Below are 22444 nucleotides of genomic sequence, written 5' to 3'. Positions count from 1 at the left end.
GTTTACTGAAATATCCAATGGAACTGTTGGCGATATAACAGCTTATTTGGGACTCCAGCATGCTGAATTCCACTCACTGGCAATAAGGAGACTGTTGGAAAAGTATTACTGAAAGAGATTGATTTTTGTCAAAGCTTTTCGTCTTGCACTCATCAGGACATTTTGAAAGACAAAAAATCCAAGAGAGGCAACCAAGACTACTGTGTTCTCAATGGCAATGTCTCTACCAATCAGACTCCACTTACCAACCAATCAGCACTCTCTTCTCCTACAGTACAAATTTGTTGTCTTCCTTGGATTTTTATTCTTGTGAAATGTCCTGATGAGTGCAAGACAAAAAGCTTTGACAAAAACGTCTCTTTTTTCAGCAATACTCAAGTTATATACTACCATACAACTGTTGGGGAGTGGCAGAAAGAAAAAGACTTGTGCCTTCCACAATCTTACGACAGCCCAAAGCTCTTTACACCCAATTAAGTACTTTTGAAACACAATCACTGTTTTATGTATGGAAATGTAAAAATCAACTTGCACAGCATGGTCCTACAGACAGTGATGTGTTAATATGTTTGAGGGATAAACAATATCTACAGCACAGAAATTCCCTACTATTCTCAAAATGGTGCTTCGGGTTCTTTTATGTCTACCTGAGGGGACAGACGGAACAATTGTCTCACTCAAAGGCCAGCATGCTACTACTGAACTGATGCCAATAATTCCATACTTTGTACTGTTCCCCCTTAAAAAGAAACAGCAGAGTTTATGTCACTTATCAAATTCAAATAGTAAAGACGTTTTGACACAGTGACTGCTCTGTGCAGGATATTTCAGACTTAACAGAACTAACTCTCCATTTAGCTGCTTCAAAATTTGAATAATTAATGTGTCAGAGCTTTAAGAACTCTCAGGGATTGACACAAAAAGATGTTGGTCTCCCAACAATTCAACTTGCATGATTTGCAATCTTTAATCTGGAGTAAACAAGTAGCTGTTTAGTGAAGTTGCAAAATTGTGCATGACTCCTTTCGAAGGGAGAGACAATGAAGTTGGAGAAATGAAGAACGTCAGTCACATTCATACTACATCTTCAATTCAAAGTGGGTTTAACATTTACATTTATTTTAAATATACAACACAATATAGCAATTAATACTTTTTCACATGGCTTAAACATAAGGCTAGAGTGGGACACAAAGAATTGGGAAGGTCAGGAGATGGTGGATATTTGGACCCAGCAGGATTTAGAAGATCAGAGGGTGTGCTACAGGCATGTTTTACTTCAAGAAGTCGAGGTCAGGCATACCATACAGAGGCAAGGCAGAGCCTCTTTTGCAGAACATTCCTCTCGGCATGTGACTAAACCACCACTTGGATGGATTCCTGCTCTATAACGGGGCTGGAAGCCTCTTCTAAAGACTCTGGAATTGGGATAGAATGCTGCATCTGAAGTCTGATCGACGGTCTTGCTTTCGAATGGTTGATTCCGTGAAACCGAGAACCTGAAACAAATTTCATAATGATGACACTATCCAGTCAAAAATCCAAACAAATTTAATCAAATCATTGTTCTCTCTCCTCTCAGATAATAGACAATAACATTCCTGTGCCAAATTGTAAAATGGCTGTATTGGATAAACTACCTGTTCAGTTGGATTTATGACAGTCCAGGACTTGATTGTGAGATCTTCTAGGTCCCTGTGGCTTGATACCAAACCACACAGTGCAGCTACCCAATGAACTAGCAGCAGACCTGCCTCAAGCGCATTTGTACATATCTTGCCCTATGTACTAGAGGCAAGCTGGGTGCCTTTCAATGGTGAAACCATTATTCAACAGGAATGGTATTGTACAGTGTTAGGGATAAATTCCACCAACAGGTATTTACAGATACCCTGACAGATGAACTCTTAATTTACCCAACAACTCAGTTCTACAACAATAATCACTCTAAACAAGATCAATTTAGTGGGAATCTGTTCTGCAGTTATGGATATGATTGAACATCTATTATCGGCCACATGAAGAGCCCCATCCTCCTGGGTGGACAAATGGTGGATAACTGAGATACAGGAGGTGGTCCTGTTAAAGCAAGTTTTTGTAACTTGAAAACCTGTGAACTAATGCTGCCAAGATCACCACCCCAGCCACCAGGCTCCCAATCCAAGCACTAAAAACCCACTGGAAAATGGATTCTTTCAGGGACAACAAAGCTGAGAAGCAGGACCAGTTAAAAGAATGTGCCAGCTCAATGTTGAAGACCTATCCAAAACAAAATACTCGCAAAAGAACAGGAGTGTGGACATGGTCATCCCACAATAAGCTCACCTCATTGACCACTCCTGCCGGTCAAGCCCACATTCCCGGGTAGCAACTCGTTGCAAGCAGGGATAACAAAATATACATATTTTCTTATGCTGCTTCTGGTTCATTTGCTAATTTCCTTACAATAGTAGCACTCTCACCTGGCACCAAAATGATCTTGCGTGCAGGCCCAAGTACTGCTCAAACTCATTATCCTCGCAGGCATTTTCCACCCGTCCAACTGGGCTGGATTGAATGCAGCCCCCAGAACAGCAAGGTCAGTGTTTAAATGCACTGTGCAATTGGCCATCATAAACAGTGCGCTAACAGTGAATGAAGCACCATCAAACAACACCTCATGTTGCTGACATCTCCATGCGGTTGACGTACTATCAATTACTTTGAAAAAACAGTGACGTATGTAGGCAAACAGATCAATTATTTTCCACACACAAAGATCCTGTTTTGATGGTGTTCATCGAGAGATCAGTGTAAGCCAAACACCAAGATCAGTTCTGAAGTGTCAGTCTAGACTCTGTGCTCTAGCCTTGGAGTGGAACTCAAATTCACAAGCTTCAGACACAGACACGAGGAGAGATATAGTCACCAAAAGTGATAATGGGCCATGTCCAGTTCCAAATTGGCGACTTTTCTCCTTCCTTACTGCTACAAGATGACACATACTTTACGTTTTGCTTATTCTATGTAAGATCCCAAGCCCTCAGAGTAATTTTAATGTGCATCACTGGCTGTTCAGATAATACATGCAAACATTACTCATCACTGAACCTGGGCACAGGGGAAGAGGAGAACACGTCCCAGGGTAGATAAGGAAAACTACATTTTTTACTAAGAGCAATTACATCTGAGTTATTATAATCATTTTCTAAAAGGAACACTCACATTAAATCTTTTGTACAGTATTTTAACAGTCATCAATCTGTTAACGAGAATTTAACGTCTTTCACCTGTGAACAGGATAACTTCTTGAATGCATTAACGAGTGCACTAACAGAAGAAATGAATCCCTATAATGTGGTAAATCAAACCCTGAACTCGCATCTTTCTTGAGCCTCTTGCCCATCTCCTGCCTTGCTCTCTCCAAGCCCATTTTTTCCATGAGACCCACCTTCAATCTTATGCCAACCAAGTTACCCTACATGAGCGTGTTCATCCACAATTCTGCTGCTCGTAACTTAACCTGCCTCAAGTCTCGTTTATGCAGCATCCCTGTGCACGCTGATGTACACTGGCTCCTGGTCCAATAAGGACTCAATTTTAAAATTATCCTCACTTTCAAATCCCTCTATGTCCTGTTCCTTCTGATGTGTGCGCCCCTCCTCCAGACCCACAACACTCCCAAGGTATCCATAACCCTCTAATTCTGGCTCACAAGCATCATCAATTTTAATCGCTTCTTCATTGCAAGCCATGCCTTTAGCTACCAAAGCCATAAGCTTTGAAATTCATTCCCTGAACCATTCCACCTCTCTCTCTCTCTGCTCTTCTTTAGGAATAGTATAATCTACTGCAGTTTGATACACATCACCTGGGCTTCTCAAAGTGTACAGGTTTTCTTTTTGGTTGCTTTAAGAAGGTGCTTGCCACCATCAGGTCATTTTCTTGACAAAATTGTATTAGTCTCTTCTCTTTCATTTATTGGTCCAAGGCCATATTGACTGACACGTATTCCTGATGTTTCCTTCACAGATTTTAGTGTTTAAAAAGTCGCTCATTACAATTACCTTATTGGTTGAGCATCACCAATTTTAATTGCTCCTCCATTGGAAGCTGTGCCTTTAGCTACCAAAGCCATATACTCTAGAATTTCTTCCCTAAATCTCTCAATCTCTGCCTTCTCTTTAAAAATATTACCTTATAACCTACCTCTCTGATCAAGTTTTTAGTCATGTGTCCTGATATCTCGTTCTGTTGCTTGGTGCCAAAATACATGTTTATTGATAATGCTCCTGTCACTTTGTGACATTTTGCTATATTAAGGGCGATCTATAAAACCAACTCGAAAATAACTCCCGTCATTTATTCTGGCACTTCTCTGCTGTGACAAGACTGCAAACTGGTGCACAAAGTTTCGAGAATACAGACGGTATTATACCTCAAGTCAGTGCGTCTGTCTCTCACATTCGCTCCTTCGGCTCCAATGGGGTCCATCATTGTTCATTAATTTTTTCATTTCAAACAAGCATCTTCATCTTCAGACTGTGGCTCTAAGCAAGTCCGCCTTACAGTCTCAATGTAGTCAGCAGGATCCACTGTGCAGTGACAAATAAGGGTTATACAGTAAGGGTTAGTGCAACATCTATGGATTAGATGTTTGTACTGAAAGGGCATTCAAACATTAGCGCCCCATGGAAATTAGTGAGAAAACTCTTGATCCGTGTAGCAATACAGTCAGAGATTAGCAGAGCATTGAAAGAGGCCATTCAGCTCATTGCGTGTATACCAGCTCATTTTTATTTTTAAATGCTAGCCATTACTTCCACTCTCCTGATCTTTCACCTTAGCCCTGCAGATTTCACTATTTCACATTTGAGAGTTATTATTCAATCTGCTTCCACCACCATTTCAGGCAGTGCTTTCCAGATTGTGTCAATTCATTGCATACATATTTTCTTATGTTGCTTTTGGTTTATTTGCTAATTACGTCACAATAATAGCACTCCCACCTGGTACCAAATGAGAGCTGATTTTGTGTTGTAGGTCCAAGTGCATTAGCCACTGAATGAAGATTGCACAAACTTATTATCCTTACGGGCATTTTCTACCCATCCAACTGGGCTGGATTGAATGCAGCCCCCAGAACAGCAAGGTCAGTGTTTAAACGCACTGTGCATTTGGCCATCATAAACAGTGTGCTGACATAGTGCATGAAGCACTATCACACAACACCTCATGTTGCAGACATCTCCATACGGTTAACATACTATCAATTACTTTGAAAAAAGTGACTTATGTCAGCAAATAGATTCATCATTTTCAACAAAAAAGATCCTGTTTTGATGGTATTCATCAAGAGATCAGTGTTAGCCAAATACCAAGATCAGCCCTGAAGTGTCGGTCTAGACTCTGTGCTCCAGCCTTGGAGTGGAACACCAATTCACAAGCTTCAGACACAGACATGAGGAGAGATATAGTCACCAAAAGTGACAATGGGCCACATCAAGCTGCAAATTGTGACTTTTCCCCTCCTTTGGGCAAAGGACAAGAAAAGTGAAACCTGTACTACATTTGAGAGGTTTTAATTTTTAGTAAGTTAACAAAACGGACTATAGAAATCTTTAAAACATCCCCCTTACAGCATTATTAGACATTCTCACTTGCAAAATTATAAATATTTTTACTTCCAGGGTATACGGCTGATAGGAAGATGCCACTGGAAGGAAATATTCAAAACTCTCATTTAAAACCACAGTCAGTGCTTATGCCCATCATTCCCACTTGGCCACGTATGCCTTCCCCGTGGATCATTTAACACCAGTGTAATCTTTAACCATTGGTGCTTTGTTGCAATCACCAATGACTTCACCAGACAGCACTAATCAAACGAAAGGAAGATGAGCACAGTTCAAACTAAAGGAAGATGAATTTTTAAGTAGGAATTGTTCAGTTGGATTTTGACACAAGGGATAAGATTGCGCAAACCCTTTCTTTGGAGGGTTATTCACAACTCAAATATCCCTGGATTAGAAAATCGTCCACATTGGCACGATTCAGCATCAAAGAGAACATTGGGTCTTTCAAAGTTTTTTTTCCTGCTCCAAGTTTGTGGCACGTGCTAATATCTGTTATGGTCAACCTGCGAGGCAATGTATTCAGCAAGAACACCTTGAAACTAATTTTGTACAGCTGTTAGTTGTGTGGCTGTGCTGACATGAATGGGTACAGGTATCAGAAGCAGATACTTGCAACGTTATCAAAACTTCCAACATCCAAATGTGATGATTGAACAGATTCAGCAACTGTACTGGAATATGCCAAAAACCTCTTCAAACAAGACGTTTCTACTGTAAATCTGTTCTGTATTTACAGACTTGAGTGAACATCTATTACTTTCTGTATGAGGCCCTGTCCCCATGTGTTGGCATTGGAAACTGGTGAGTAATTGAAACATCAAACTTTGGCCTCACACACAAGATCCAGCAGTACCTTCAGTACAGGAATTCAATTCTAAAACATTGTTATGTAATTCATCAGGACAAGATGAATTAACGGAAACAAAAGCTATGCCGTGTACGGCCATCATGTAAAGCTGGTGTAGATTAATTTGACCGAGTGTGGGGATGGGGCAGTGGCAAAAAAGAGGGTTCTATTGTGGGTTTACACTATCAATGCAACAAGGCTTGATTTAACATTTCCAAAACTCATTTCACTTGGGCCCCTAAAATCCTAGCAGAACCAGGAGGAAAGCTTTCCTCTATTAGTCAGTCTATTTACAGCAGCCGGAGCACAAGTGCCCAGCTTAATTTATTCTACCGGCAAGAATTTGTGGTGCAAATTCTGGATTCAGTGCATAATCTTATCTCACTGTGGTTCCATCCTACAGACTGCAGGTGGACATGACATCTGAGCAGTGCAAAGCCAAGCCGCATTGTGCTGATGTTACTATGGGAATATAAATGCAGTCTTTGATATCGAGGTCCAAATGTGAATGTATATCCCGCTCATCCACTGTGCTAATCAACTTCAAAAATGAGCCACAGTGGCACTGCTCAACCCCAGATGGTTTTATATATTCATCAGGCTATAGGATGAAAACTGAGACCTACAGGACATAGTCAGGTGGCCAAGTCAGCTCAGAAAACGGTATGGAGCAGAGATGCAAGAAACGTTACATAAAGCATTACAAACATCATCACTGCTGCTACAAAATGACACAAACATAGAATAAGCAAAATGTAAAGGAAGATGCCAAGCTCTCAGAGTAATTTTAATGTGCTTCACTGGCTGTTCAGATAATACATGCAAACATTACTCATCATTGAACCTGGGCACTAGGGAAGAGGGCGGCACATCCCAGGGTACATAAGGAAAACTACATTTTTCACAAAGAGCAATTACATCTGAGTTATTATAATCATTTTCTAAAAGGAACACTGACATTAAATCTTTTGTACAGTATTTTAATAGTCATCGATCTAACAGGAATTTAACGTCCTTCACCTGTGAACAGGATAACTTCTTGAATGCATTAACCAGTGCACTAACAGAAGAAATGAATCCCTATAATGTGGTAATTGAAACCCTCAACTCGCATCTTTCTCTAGCCTCTCTCTCATCTCCTGCCTTGCTCTCTCCAAGCCCATCTTTTCCATGAGAAGCACCTTCTCATCCTTCAATCTTATGCTGACCAAATTACCCCACATGAGCGTGTTCATCCACAACTCCATTGCTCGTAGCTTAATCTGCCTCAAGTCTCATTCATGCAGCATCTCTGTGCACGCTGACCTACAATGGCTCCTGGTCCAATAAGGACTCAATTTTAAAATTATCATCCTTATTTTCAAATCCCTCTATGTTCTTTTCCTTCCTATGTGTGTACCCTCCTCCAGACCCACAACTCTCCAAGATATCCATAACCCTCTAATTCGGGCCTCACGAGCATTACCAATTTTAATTGCTTCTTCATTGTAGGCTGTGCTTTCAGCTACTAAAGCCGTAAGTTTTGGAATTCATTCCCTAAACCTCTCCACCTCTCTCTCTCTGCTCCTCTTTAAGAATAATATAATCCACTTGAGTTCAATACACATCACCTCTCCAAGTGTACATTCTTATTTTTGGTTGCTTTAAGGCGTTTGCCACCATCAGGTCATTTTCTTGACAAAATTGTATTAGTCTCTCTCTTTCATTTATCGGTCCAAGGCCATTTTGACTGACACGTGTTCCTGATGTTTCCATCACTAATTTTAGTGTTTAAGTCGCTCATTACAATTACCCCATCAGTTGAGCATCACCAATTTTAATTGCTCTTCCATTGGAGGCTGTGCCTTTAGCTACCAAAGCCATGAGCTCTGGAATTTCTTCCCTAAATCTCTCAATCTCTGCCTTCTCTTTAAGAACATAACCTTATAACCTACCTCTCTGATCAATTTTTTTAGTCATCTGTCCTGACATCTCTTTCTGCTGCCTGGTGACAAAATACATGTTTATTGATAATGCTCCTGTCACTTTGTGACATTTTGCTATATTAAGGGTGATCTATAAATCCAATTCGTTCCCTTTATAAAATAATTCCTGTCATTTATTCTAGCACTTCACTGCAGTGACAAGACTGTAAATTTTTGCTCAAAGTTTCAAGAATACAGACAGTATTGTACCTCAAGTCAGTGTGTCTCACATTCGTTCCTTTGGCTCCAATGGATTCCATCATTGTCCATTAACTTTTCATTTCAAACAGTCATCTTCAGACAGTAGCTCTAAGCAACTCCTCCCTACAGTCTCAATGTAGTCAGCAGGATCCACTGTGCAGAGACAAATAAAAACAGTAAGGGTTAGTGCAACATCTATGGATTAGATGTTTGCACTGGAAGGCCATTCAACAAACAACAATGCCCCATGGAAATTAGTGTGAATACTTTGATCCATCCGTGTATGAATACAGTCAGAGATTACGAGAGCATAGGAGGCCATTCAGTTTACTGGTGTGTACTAGATCCTTTTTTTTAGCCATTACTTCCACTCTCCTGATCTTTCACTGTAGCCCTGCAGATTTCACTATTTCACATTTGAAAATTATCATTCAATCTGCTTCCACCATCATTTCGGGCAGTGCTTTCCAGATTGTCACAATTCACTGCATATACATATTTTCTCCTCATGTTGCTTCTGGCTCACTTGCTAACTACCTCACAATAATAGCACTCCCATCTGGTATCAAAAGAGAGCTAATCTTTGTCATAGGTCTAGGTCCATTAGCCACTGAATGGAGATTGCTCAAATTTATTATCCTGACAGGCATTTTCTACCTGTCCAGCTGGACTGGATTGAATGCAGCCCCCAGAACAGCAGTCAATGTTTAAATGCACTGTGCATCTGGCCATCATAAACAGTGTGCCGACGGAGCATAAAGTACCATCACACACCTCATGTTGCAGACATCTCCTTGCGGTTGATGTACTATCAATTACTTTGAAAAAACAGTTACTATGTCATCAAATATTTCATAATTTTCAACAAAAATATCCTGTTTTATGGCATTCATCAAGAAATCAGTGTTGGCCAAACACCAAGATCAGTCCTGAAGTGTCAGGAGTGGAACTCAAATTCATAAGCTTCGGACATAGATGAGAGGAGAGACGGAGTCACCAAAAGTGACACTGCGCCACATCATGCTGCAAATTCTGTTTTCCCCCTCCTTAGGGTAAAGGACAAGAAAAATAGAAACCTGTACTACATGAGAGCTTTCAATTTTTAATAAGTTAATAAAATCAACAATAAAAATCTTTAAAACATCCCCCTTACAACATTATTAGACACTCGCGCTTGCGGCATTATAAACGTTTTATCTGTCCAGGATAGTACACCCGATGAGAAGATACCACTGAAGAAAATAGTCAAAACTCTCATTTAAATCTAGTCAATGCTTGTGCCCATCATTTCCTCCAGGCCACGTATGCTTCTCGCATGGATCATTTAAGACCAGTGTAATCATTAACCATTGGTGTTTCATTTCAACTGGACAGGTTCACTCAGTGAGCTTCTGAACTTCCTTGCTACCAATGACTTCAAACAGAGAGCACTGTTCAAACTAATGGAAGTTGAATTTATAAGTAGGAATTTGCTCAGTTGGATTTTGACACAAGGGATAAGGCTGCGCAAAGCCTTTCTTTGGAGGGTCATTCACAACTCAAAATATCGCCTAATTAGAAAATCGTCCTCACTTGCACAATTCAACATCAAAGAGACATTGGACCTTTTAAAGATTCTTTCCTGCTTCAAGTTCGTGGCACATAGGGGAACGCTTTCCCCCATTAGTGACTGTTGACAGGAACTGCAGCACAAGTGCCAAGCCACTTTACTTCACACCAGCTGAAAGAACGTGCGGTGTAAATTCTGGATTCAGGACCCAATCATAGCTCACTGCAGACAAGTGGTTCCACCCTGCAGACTGCTGGTGTACACTACAACATCTGAGCAGTGCAAAGCCGAACTATATCACACTGATGTTACTATTGCAATATAAATGCAAGTTAATGCTAACCGTCTTTGATAGAGGCCATTACAATCTTGGACCAGACTGCTAAAGTTTGGCACGATCCAATTAGGGACCAGTAATGTTTTATTTAAAATAGACAAAGTTTAAGGTCCCAGCTTCTTACTAAGAGAATAAAGCCACAAGATTCCATGGGTTTAAACAAACCAAAATAAACTTTACAATACGAAGTCAGAAAAGTAAAACAATTTACAATAACTATCTGATACTCTTAACATTCAGAATTAACAGGAAGTACACGCGAACTGTGGTCAAACACACTTCACTGCACAATGAAATGGCAGTTGCGGCCAAGACAGATCCCACGGATTTCTCTGCAACCCACCCAGACATCAGTGCCTGCTGCGAGTCCACCAATGTTGTTAAAACTCTTGTTCCCACTTTCGAAGATCTGGTCTTTCTGATTGGACTGGCCTCAACGACTGGTCACCTCACAGGGTTTCAATCTCGTCTGCCAAGAAAACGTTCCTCTGGATTCCCGAATCTGCACTCCAGCCTCTACTTGAAGGCTTAATTTCAGCTCTTTACTAGGAAGTTAGCTTCACTGGGCTGGCACTGCCCCTGGGTTTCTCTGAACTCTGGTCTTCCTGATTGCATCCAGCTATACATGGTTCCCAGGACTTCTCCTGAGCGCCTACCCTTTTCAGCATGCCCCTCCTTCTGCCCCTTTCTCCGCTCTCTCGGACTTCCTTGAGCTCTAACCTCTCCTGTCTGCAGCCTTTTCTTCTTCTGCCGAACACCAAGTCATGTGGGCTCTCTTGAACCCCAACTGGATCCCAAGGCTCGTTCTCAGCCTAAACTCACTCAGCAGCATGGAACCAGCAAACAGCACCCCACCTGGGCCTTCTTCTGAGCCTCAACTGCACGGAGCTACCAAACGGCTCTCTGGGCTTCACTGAGCCCCCAACCCAGCTCCTCAGGGCTATCTAACAGCTGCACTTTAGCTGCATGGAGCTTCTTACCCTGTTGCCTGACTCTCCGAGAGACTAAAACTGACTGACCAGAACGGATCTGGGTTACTTATCAAAAAAACTCAGGGGTCATGCCCTTGTGGATAGACAGGATTGAATGTAACAAAATATTGGAACATCCTGTGCCATAAATATTACATTCTCCACAGGTGCTAGCTTACAAAGAACACGGGGACAAAAAAATGATTTCATGGCAAGGTCCTGAGAGGAATTTATTACCTGCTCACCCACTGTGTAAATCAACTTCACAAATGAGCCACAGCGACAGAACTCAACCCCAGTTAGGTTTTATATATTCAACAGACTGCAGGGTGAAAACTGAGACCCCTACAGCACATTGCGGTTGCCTGGTCAAGTAAGCTGAGAAAATGGTGTGGCGCATAGTCGAAAACTATTACAAGAGCATTATAAACGCATTCACTGCCCCTACTAAATGACAGGTACATATAATCAGCTAAATCTAAGAGAAGATCCCAAGATCTCAGAATTTAATGCTCAGCACTAGATGTTCAGATAATACATGCAAACATTATTCATCATTGAACCTAGGCACAGAGGGAGAGCAGAGGAAAACAGGACACATTCCAGGATAGATTTGGAAATCTAGTTTTACACAAAGACACAGTCATACAGTTATATTCATTCTCTAAAAGAAGCAGTCAGTAATATTTTGTACAGTATTTTGATAAGTATTAACAGGTATTTTAATGTGGTTAATCTGTTAACTGGATAACTTCGCGAATACAATAACCAGTGCACTAATTGAAGAACTAAAACCCCATGATGCTGTTTACATGAAATAGTATCTATTTATTCTGGGAGGTTATTGCTTTGACAAAATTGCAAGCTGTTGATCAAAGTTTCAATACAGACAATATGGTACCTCAAGTTGCTGTTACTACATCCTTCGATATTAATGGGTTCCATTATCATCCCTTGATTCTTCATTTCAAACAAGTATCCTCACACGATGGGACTGAGAAACTCACACCAACCAGTCTCAGTGATATCGACATAGTGCACTGTTCAGACACAAAAAGAACATTAAGAGTTACTGAAACATCATTAGTTTAGTCCAATGTTTGGGCTGTAAAGGGTGTGGTCAGTGAAACCACTTTCATCAAACACAGATGGAATGTTATGGAGAAAGGTTTTGATTCAACTGTACATCAGCCCAACAGCAGCCTTCTTATGACAGAATTATAGAATGATGCAGGACAGAATAAAGCCATTCATATCCATGCAAGAACTATTCAATTAGTCCTCCACTCCTGATTTTACACCATAGTTAAGTAAACTTTCCCCTTCCAAGTATTGAACCAACCCCCAATTGACAATTATTGAATCTGCTAACATCATTATTTCAGACAGTGCATTCCAGATCATCATAACTTCATGCATACAATTCTTTCCCCTCCGGTCACTTCAGGTTCTTCTGCTAATTCCCTTCAATAAAATAGCGCATCCTCTGTTGCAGTGCTGTGGCTTGCCTGAGTTGCACTTCCAACTGGCACCAAAAGAGAGCTAACCTCGTGTCATGGGCCCAAGTCCATTAGCCACTGTATGGAGACTGCCCAAACTCATTGCTCTCATATCCACTTTCCAACCATCCTTCTGAGCTGGATTGAATATAAGCCCCAAAATGGCAAGACCAGTACTTAAACAAACTATGCCACCCAGATCACCATCATAAATAGTACGCTGACATGGTTCATGAAGCACCTCCACACACCTGATGTTGCAAGTATCTCCATGTACTTGACATACAATTACTTTGAAAAACAATGACAAATAGGCAAATAGCGAAGTTACTTTGACACAGGAAAATACTACCCACCAATCTTTTTTAATGTTATTCACCGAGAGATCAGAATTAGCCAAACACTAAGCTCAGTCACTAAAGTGTCAATCTACATCATGAGCTCATATCATTATGAGACTGGTTGGGTTGAGCTCCAGAAGTCAAGTAGAGCTTAAACCCACAACCTTTAGACTCACTAATGACAGGTGTGATGCAGATCACCAGCAAAAGTGATATCAGACTCTATCCAGCTCTATGTTGGTGACCACTCCTCTTGAAAGAACATATGTTTGTTGCTGTTAATGTCAACAAAGTAACATATGCTCAGCAGGGAGAAGGGATTACAAGAATCAGAAACCTACACTAATTTGAGGGATTTTAGTTTTTGTAAATTAACAAAACAGAGAAGCAGAAGTATTTAAAACCTCCTCCTTACAACATTATTAGACATTCACACTTTCAACATTATAAATACTTTTTACTGCCCAGGATAATATGACCTATGAATACATTCCACAAACTGGAAGGAAATATCTTAAAACACTCAATTATCATTACTGTTCAGTTAATATACAAATACTACTCATTACGGAATCAGGAATCAGAGTGGAAAAATTAACCTAGTCTTTTACAATAAGCTATGAAATATTATATTGAATACTTTAAGACAAATAAAATATCTGCATTTAGTAGACTTTTTAATCTCAGTTTTAAATATTGCTTAGCACTTGTTTCAAATCTAGTCACTGCTTGTGGCTATTATTCCCTCTAGACTCTGTACACTTCTCACCTTTTTGCTTTAACACTAGTGTAATCATTAACTGTTGATACTTCATTTCCACTAGACATCCTCACACTAAGTGGGAATTTATCAGTTGGATATTGACACAAGTGATAAGGCTGTGCAAACAGTGTCTTTGGATGGCCATTCAAATCTCAGATATCACTGTATTAAAAAAATGCAGTGCCCAGACAATTCATCAAAAAGGGCACTTTTCAGATTATTTCCTGCTCCCAGTTCACGACATATGCTAACACCTGTTACGGTCAACCTTGTGAGGCTATATATTCAGCAGAGTAAAAGAGCACACGGCATCTTCCTTCATCCATACAGCTGTCAGTTGAGTGGCTGTGCTGACAATGTGAGTACCAGAACCAGGTACTTGTATCATTATCCAAAATTCCACAGACCAAACAGATTCAGCAAATTTACAGGAATATTTCATAAACGTCTTCAACAAGACCATTTGACTGGAAATCTGTTCTCCATTTACAGATTTGATTGAACATCTATTACTTTCTGTATGAAGCCCTGTCCTGACAGGTGGGCAATGTAATCTGGTGGATAATTGAGACGTCAAACTTTGGTCTTACATGCAGGGTCCAGCAGTAAAGGATCAGTACAGGAATTCAAACAATTATAAAACATTGTCATTTAATGTATCAATAAAAGACAAACCAACGCAAACGAAAGTTATGCCGTGTGGCGCCATCATGTAAAATCAAAATAGATCAATTTGGCCGAGGATAGGGAAGGGAAGCAGCAAAAAATAGGTCCCGTTGTGGGTTTACTTGATGAGTACAATAAAACTTGATTTAAGATTTCAAAAACTCATTTCACTTGGGCCCATAAAATCATCCAGGAGGAAAGCTTTCCCCTATTAATGACTCTGTTTACAGGAACTGCAGCACAAGTGCCAAGCCACTTTATTTCACACCAGCTAAAATAATGTGCAGTGTAAATTCTGGATTCAGGACCCAATCATATCTCACTGCAGACAAGTGGTTCCATTCTGCAGACTGGTGTACACTACAACATCTGAGCAGTGCAAAGCCGAACCACATCACATTGATGTTACTATTGCAACACAAATGCAGATAACGCTAACCATCTTTGACACTAAGGTCCAGATACGAATGTACAGCCCGCTCACCCACTGTGCGAATCAACTTCACAAATGAGCCACAGCGACACAGCTCAGATATTCAGCAGACTGCAGAATGAAAACTGAGACCCACAGCACATTATAGTTATCTGCGCAGTTATAAGCTGAGAAAGTGATATGGTACAGATAGTCAAGAACCGTCACGAGAGCATTAGAAACATTATTACTGGCCCTATTAAATAACACGTACATACAATCAGCAAAACATAAGGGAAGATCCCAAGCTCTCAGAATAATCATTTAATGCTTATCACTGGTTGTTCAGATAATACATGCAAAAATTGTTCATCACTGAACTTGGGCACAGGGAGAGGGGTGCGGAAAAGAGGGGATTTCCCAGGAAAATTTAAGAATCTAATTTTACATGAAGAGCAACAATTATATATAAATAGAAATATTCATTTTCTAAAGGAAGTATTTATTTTAAGTCCTTTAGACGGTATTTTAGCAGTCTTAAGCAGTTAACAGGTATTTAACGCGGTTAACCTGTTAATTGCATAACTTTCCGAATACCTTAACCAGTGCACTAATAGAAGGACTGAAGGTCATTGTTGCCATCTATGTGAAATAACTCTTGCTATTTATTCTGACAGATTGCTGCTTTGATAAGATTGCAAACCGTTGTTCAAAGTTGCAATAGACAGGATTGCACCTCAAGTCACAGCTAGCCTCAAATCTCTTCCCAAGCAATCCCTAATGACAACACCAGAGGACAATCTTCAAACTAAAGGAAGTTGAATTTTTAAGCGAGAATTTGTTTAGCAGGATTTTGACACAAGGGTTAACGTGGTGCAAACCCTTTTCTTTGGAGGGCCATTCGCAACACAAAATATCTCTACATTACAAAAATACTGTGTCCTCACTTACACAATTCACCAACAAGGAAACTGGCCTTTTTAGGGTTCTTTCCTGCTCCAATTTGGTGGCACATACTAATCCCTGCTATGATCAACTCTCTGACGCTATATGTCCCTTTATTTGTAGAGCTGTTAGTTGTAAGGCTGTGCTGATGTGAGTGAGCAGTTACGAGAAGTTGGTACTTGCATCACTATCAAAACTTCCACTGTCAAAATGTGATGACCAGTGAACAGATTTATCAAATGTACAGAGAACTTCCCAAATTCTTAAAGCAAGACTTTACTGACCTTAAGATAAAAGCAAAATACTGCGGATGCTGGAATCTGAAACAAAACAAAAATAGCTGGAAAAACTCAGCAGGTCTGACAGCATCTGCGGAGAGGAACACAGTTAACATTTCGAGTCACGATGACTCTTCATCAGAACTAAGGAAATATAGAAATTAGGTGAAATATAAGCTGGTAGAGGGGGCTGGGACAGGTAGAGCTGGATAGAAGGCCAGTGATAGGTGGAGGCAAAGAAGAGATTGCCAAAGATGTTGTAGACAAAACGACGAAGGGGTGTTGACGGTGGTGATATTATCTAAGGAATGTGCTAATGGTGACATTAAGGGTAGAAAGCAGGACAAACAAGTGGCAGATGGCCCTAGTGGGGGTGGGGTGGGGAGAAGGGATCGAAATGGGCTAAATGGTGGAGATAAAATTATAGATTTAAAAATAGGTGGGAAAAGAAAAATATATTTAAAAAATATAAATTATTGGAAAAAGGGGAATCGGAAAGGAGATGGGGATGGAGCAGAGAGTTCATGATCTGAAGTTGTTGAACTCAATGTTAAGTCCAGAAGGCGGTAGAGTGCCTAGTCGGAAGATTAGGTGCTGTTCCTTCAGTTTGTGTTGAGCTTCACTGGAACATTGCAGCAGGCCAAGGATGGACATGTGAGCATGAGAGCAGGGTGGTGTGTTGAAATGGCAAGCGACAGGGAGGTCTGGGTCATGCTTGCAGACAGACCGAAGGTGTTCCGCAAAGTGATCACCCAGTCTGTGTTTGGTCTCTCCAATGTAGAGGAGACTGCATTGGGAGCAGCGAATGCAGTAGACTAAATTGAGGGAAGTACAAGTGAAGTGTTGCTTCACTTGAAAGGAGTGTTTGGGCCCTTGGACGATGAGGAGGGGGGAAGTAAAGGGGCAGGTGTAACACTTTCCGCGGTTGCATGGGAAGGTGCCGTGGGAGGGGGTTGAGGTGTAGGGGGTGGAGGAGTGGACCAGGGTGTCCCGGAGGGAACAATCCCTGTGGAATGCTGCCGGGGGGGTGAAGGGAAGACGTGTTGGGTGGTGGCATCGTGCTGGAGTTGGCGGAAATGGCGGAGGTTGATCCTTTGAATGCGGAAGCTGGTAGGGTGATAAGTGAGGACAAGAGGGATCCTATCATGGTTCTGGGAGGGAGAGGACAGAGTGAGGGCGGATGTGCGGGAGATGGGCTTTACTGTCCTTCCCTGGTTACTCAAATTCATCATGCCATAGAGCCAGAAGGATGAGGCCATTTTCAACCATCAAGGTGAAAATCATGCAAACAGAAATAGCCACAAGATTGATTCTATCTTGTAATGCTCATTTTTTTTAATACTTAACTTGAAAAGAAAAGGTTCACTAATTTAGTTATGCTGTGATTGCGTCTGCTGTTTAGCATTAAGTTCCAAACTCAGGCACAATGTACCTCCTCAAATGACTCTCTCCATACCACAATACCACCAGTGCACACCACAAACGTTGCACTGTAAGCATAAACTGATGCTGTTTCTAGCCTTGGGCATTTCGATAGAGGTCAGCGCCTCAGTTGAAGGTTGGCCTCAGATTTGCTGGAAGTTGTCCTTAGCACACACTAAATAGAGATAGGAATAAAAAGGTTATGAAAATTAAATTAAATAGCCTGTTATCTTTAAATAAAAAGAACACTGTTGGCAAAACATTAAGTTTTAACAATAAGTTATGGGGAATGTTACTTTTTCCCTTTTCCTTATCAATTAATACCACTCAAACAAAACACTAGCAATATATCACAGAATTTCCAGCACTGCTGCAATTTGTCATTCAAATTGTTCATTCCCAGACTGTAGACAGCTGTGTTGCTGAGTATTTTCAGGGTGTAGTGGTTCACCCATCAAACCTTTGGAGCAGCAATGAGCCTTGAAGAGCAGAGAGTAATTTTTATTGTTAAATTCTGGGTACAGCAGCATAGTGGTTATGTTACTAGACTGGTCATCTAGAGACCTGGACTAATAATGCTGCACAGAATGTGAGTTCAGGTCATTCCAAGGGCAGGTTGAGAATTTGAATTTTATTTTTAATTTGAAAATAAATTTGTATCAATAAAAACGAACATGATAATGTCTGATTCTCAGTTCACTGATGCCCTTTAGGGAAGGAAACGTGTCGTCATTAACCTATCCGGTCTAGATGTGATTCCAGTCCTACACTAATGCAGTTTACTTTTAACTTCCCGACAAGCCACTCAAGCAACGAGGGCTCAACAGTGAATGTCGGCCTTGTCACAGCTGTCTACAGTCTGGGAATGAACAATTTGAATGACAAATTGCAGCAGCGCTGGAAACTCTGTGATATATTGCTAGTGTTTTGTTTGAGTGGTATTAATTGATAAGGAAAAGGGAAAAAAACATTCTCCATAACTTATTGTTAAAACTTAATGTTTTGCCAACAGTGCTCTTTTTATTTAAAGATAACAGGCTATTTAGTTTAATTTTCATATCCTTTTGTTTATTCCTGTCTCTATTTAGTGCGTGCTAAGGACAACTTCCAGGAATGGGCTAGTGGGCAATACTGAGGCCAACCTTCAACTGAGGTGCTGACCTCTGCTGAAATACCCAAAGCTAGAAACAGCATCAGTTTATGCTTAGTGCAACGTTTGTGGTATGTACTGTACGGACAGTGTCATTTGAGGAGGTACATTGTGCCTGAGTCTGGAACTCAATGCTAAACAGCAGATGCAATCACAGCATAACTAAATTAGTGAACCTTTTCTTTTCAAATTAAGTATTAAAAAAAATGAGCATTACAAGATAGAATCAATCTTATCGCTATTTCTGTTTGCATGATTTTCACCTTGATGGTTGAAAATGTCCTCATCCTTCAGGTTCTGTGGCACGATGAATTGGGGTAACCAGGGAAGGACAGTAAAGCTGACACTTACAGTATGCTCAGAGCTCTCCGTTACATTGTTAGTGAAAGGGTGCCACAGGGATTAAACACTTCTACCTCCAGTTAACACTTAGAGTTCTCTTGGATTGTAGGTTAAAGCCAATTCAGCAAAAGAATATCCTAAGCTTTCAGAGTAATCATTTTAATGCTCGTTGTTGGCTCTTCTGATAACATATGCTAAACATCACCCATAAACATCACCCATCACGTAAGTAGGCGAGTAAAAAGACATCATTCCAGGGATGAGATTTAAAAACCTAGTTTCATAAAACAGCAAAAAAGAAAATCAAGATTCAAGAATGTAATTTCCTTTGTCAAGAACATTTTAATAGGTATTCTGAAACATTTAACCAATGTATCACAGGCATTAAATCCTACGATTGTACTTAAAATAACAATAGTTATTTTGACAGTGTTCTGTTTTAAGATTGCAAACTTCATCTTAAAACAAGTTCCAAGGATACAGATAGCATTGTACCTTAAGTGACTAAATGTCTCTCCTTGCTTCTGAGACATCAACAGGTACTGTCATTGTCCATTAATTCATTTCAAACAAGCATCTTCACCACAATCACACGCTGGCACTAAGGAACTCCTCCTGACCAGTGTCTTGATGAGGTCAGCATGGTAGCATGGTGCACTGTTCAGAGACAAAGGACATTAAACATTAGTGAGACTTCTCCAATGTTCGGGCTGGAAGGGTATCGCTCATTGCAACATCAAACATTCATGGAAAGTTACTGGGAAAAGTTTTGATTCATCGGTGTATCAACAAAATTACAGTTTGCACATCATAAATGGTACGCTGACCTGGAGCATAACTTGCATTCTGATACCACATATTTCATATGCCTCCAGGAGCTCAACAATCAAATGCTTTGAAGAGCAGTGACTGTTTTTACAAAGATGAACAGGGTTACCATTTTGACACAACAATGTCTCAAACACCGATGAGGTGAATGGTCAGTTGAAATGTTTGAATTGTACCTCTTGATAGTGATTGTTGTCAATCAGCAGGTTTGACAATCAGCACTTCCTTGAATAATGTCATAGGATCTTTAGTTCCAAGTTCAGTGACTGGAACAACTGCTCTAAAGTGGACGGCAATCCCCCTTTAAATATATCACTATAATTGATGCCCTCAATCCTATAAAGGTCCATATATTCAATGTGGTAACAGTTAAGAGAAAATGTAACTACATTTTTTGCAAGCTTTTATTTCCTTTAGTAAATTAATAAAATGGACAGCATATAATTATAAAAATCTTTGATAAGGTTTCCACCGATGAGTCTGCAACAAGACAGCATAAATTTATCATCAAAAGGGAGATATGGGGAATTTCTTCAGGCAGAACATTAAGATATGGCATGCTCTACCAGAAACAGTAGTGGTATAGAATCCATAATCTCTTTTAAATAGCAATTGTATTCCATTCTCTTATTGCTCTGCCTGAAGGCAGGTCCTTGGCTGCTGTTGTTTTATCCTGAGCCATTTTTCCTGTCAGCTTTTGTCAGTGGTGCTTTGACATTGCCTTCCACTCTCAGGGGCATGGCAAGCAGGCAGGTCCCAAATCTACCTCAGCCAGAACAGGAATTGAACCTGCTCTGTTGATGCTATTCTGAATCACACACTAGCCATCTAGCCAAATGAGTAACGGGCCCCCAGAAATTGGATATTTGTTAAAGGAAAATTTGAAAGGGTGTGGGGATATGGCAAACACAGTGGCAGGAATGCCCTACTTCTGTAGTGCCTGCCGTAGTTCAGTAGGTAGCACTCTTGCACAAGTTAGAAAGTTGTAGATTCAAGCTCCATACTAGAGATATGAACACATAAATCTAGGCTGGCAGCCAAGTACAGTACCTAAAAGAGTACTACACTGTTGAGGTAACAGCTTTCCGATGAAATGTTAAAACCACAGTCCCACTTGCCCTCTCAGGTGGTGCAAAAGATCCTTTGGTGTTATTCAGAAAAGCAGGGAGGATTCCTCCAGTGCCCTGGCTAATATTTATCTTTTAATCAAGATTTATAATAGATGTTCTTGTTGTTTGTGGGCCATTGATGTATGGAAATTAGCTACTGTGTTTCCTACACTACATCAGTAAATGCATTTTAAAAGTATTTCATTAGCTATAAAGCACTTCAGAATGTCCTAAGATCACAGAAAGCACTACATAAATACAAGTCTTTCTTGAGCTATAAAATAAATAAGAAGCGTATACTTATATACTGCTCAGCTGGACCACCTGTGAACTAACTCAACAAAATGGAAGGAAAGATCCCAAGCCCTCAGGATGATGATTTTAATGCACTTCACTGACTGTTCGATCACGTATGCCAAAAATTAATCACAGCAGCAAAGAAGAAAAAATATACTTTCAAGAGGTCAAACGGTCTTCTATTAAATAGAGAATTTTATTCCAATTAGATTTTATAATCGTAAAAAAAAACTATGTTCCCAGTAAATCCATTTATTCTTGCAAATCCTTATTTTTGCTGCGATCTTTAAACATTAATTTCCAGCCATACCACCAAATATCACCCCACGTGCCTGGCCACCACGCTGCCCCCATCCCTCAAGAGACGTTTTAAAACTCCCTGATCAGGCTTCCATCTTGAAATGTTTATCCCCTAATTATTTTCCACCTCCAGTAAAGACAGGGGTTCATCATAGATTAGGGTTGTACAAAGCCAAGAATGTCCCTGTCCCAGTCCCAGTCCCAGTCCCAGACCCAGACCCCGCCCCCAGCAGCAGCAGCCCCAGGGCAGTGAGCAGGAGAGCGGCCTGCCTGCTATCAGCGGCCCGGCCTGAGGGCCCAGCCCTTACACATTCCCCACTCACCAGGGTCGGACCGAGCTGCTGCTGCTGCTCCCCTCCCTCCTCCTCCCACTGAGCAGAGCTCCAACCGGTTCAAGGGGGAATCTGCGGCCATCACTCCCTCTCCAGCCTCACCCTCTTCCTCCGCCGCCACCATGGCACCGAATCCCCACAGTCCCGTTCCGTGCATGCTCGGGAGAATGCAGTGCTCTCTGGGAATTGTAGTTCCGTGGACAGCGCCTCATGTCCGGAGGTGTCAGGGATGACGGGGTGGGGGGGGGAGAAACTACAACTCCCGGCAGGCTGCGC

At 40.9% G+C, this 22444-nt stretch overlaps 1 long non-coding RNA gene across 2 annotated transcripts; it reads right to left on the bottom strand.

Moving 5' to 3' along the window:
* Positions 1-1098: 1098 nt before the first annotated feature.
* On the bottom strand, positions 1099-22329 carry LOC144681884 (uncharacterized). Of its 2 annotated transcripts, none has more exons than XR_013576871.1 (6): positions 22271-22329; positions 19798-19959; positions 12386-12524; positions 8637-8780; positions 4418-4574; positions 1099-1499 (listed from the first exon to the last, which is right to left on the bottom strand). It is a non-coding gene; the product is annotated as an uncharacterized LOC144681884 (long non-coding RNA). The 2 variants fall into 2 exon arrangements; XR_013576870.1 differs by lacking the exon at positions 22271-22329 and adding an exon at positions 20130-22027.
* Positions 22330-22444: the final 115 nt, after the last annotated feature.

This window comes from Cetorhinus maximus, chromosome 6 (assembly GCF_964194155.1).
Source record: "Cetorhinus maximus chromosome 6, sCetMax3.hap1.1, whole genome shotgun sequence".
Taxonomy (NCBI): Eukaryota; Metazoa; Chordata; class Chondrichthyes; order Lamniformes; family Cetorhinidae; genus Cetorhinus; species Cetorhinus maximus.
Note: the sequence above shows the minus strand (reverse complement) of the source record. Positions and strands in the feature narration are given on the sequence as shown.